Below are 1,128 nucleotides of genomic sequence, written 5' to 3' on the forward strand. Positions count from 1 at the left end.
CTCTTCTTGACTGTTCTTCCACTTCATTATCATGGTAAAAAACATTACATTCAAAGACTACTGCTTCCTTTACTGTACCCATTTTTATCACTGAATAAGTGACAAGCCTCCTGCCTCTGTCACTCTTCCCTCTATCCCTTCTCCGTTTCCTCCAAAAATTACACCAAATATAAAAATGCATCAGTGAGCCACCAAATGAAAGATGTTCTGAAAGCAGTCATTTAGCTCACATGTTATGGTTTTATCTTCTGATGAATTGGAACAAGACATAGGACCTTAACTCAAGCTGCAAGTTCCCCTCAACCTGCTGGAGAAAATGGAAGTGAAAGCAAAATTAAAGCTGAATTCAAGATTGGAACCAACTTACACACTAAGGTTGCATCTGCATAGCTGCAAATTAGTATTTTCTTTTTATCTTGTGTTTGTGCTTCTGTGTCTGACTTCACAGACCTGTGTGAAGGAGTTTTTTTCTGATGAAACCCTCCTGAAAGGCTTCCTTTTCCCATCCTGTGACAATTTAGGGCCACATGGCGGGGTGGGGAGGTGAGAGGACATTTGGGGTCCAACTCTAAAAAAAACACTTGCCTCGTGCAGCTCCAACCTAAGCCACTTGGCCCTGGTAGCTGCATTCCTGGGTGTTTGTTCAGGTTGTGAAGCTGCAAAATGCTAAGGCCTCCCCAACACACATGTTTACAGTGGCTTCTCCTGCTCTGGAAAGTCTTAAAGCCAGTAACTGAGCTTTTCTTTCTTTCCTGATATGGGGAGAGCAGTGGTCTCCTGGGAGTTGAGAAAAAGTCTAAGAAGTGACAAAGACCAAAACGCTGTTACCTCTATTTTCAAGGATAGATAGTCCTTTGTAAAGAAAAGCTTAAAGGATAATTCTTAATAGTGATAAGATCATAGCATTTTAGAATTAGAAGGGACCTAAGAAGTCATCTAGTCAAATCTTCTTCCCTTATACCAGATACCTTGTAGGTGGTTGTTCTGTCTCTGCTCAAACATTTCCAGTAATGGATAGCCAAATTCTAGCAAAATAGCCCATTCAGTTGTACAGCTATAAATAATTGTCAGTGCTTCCTTATAAAAAGGCCCAAGACTTCCTCCTAGTGAATAATAATAATAGTAATT

Source organism: Bison bison, unplaced genomic scaffold (assembly GCF_000754665.1).
Source record: "Bison bison bison isolate TAMUID 2011002044 unplaced genomic scaffold, Bison_UMD1.0 scf7180017860989, whole genome shotgun sequence".
NCBI lineage: Eukaryota > Metazoa > Chordata > Mammalia > Artiodactyla > Bovidae > Bison > Bison bison.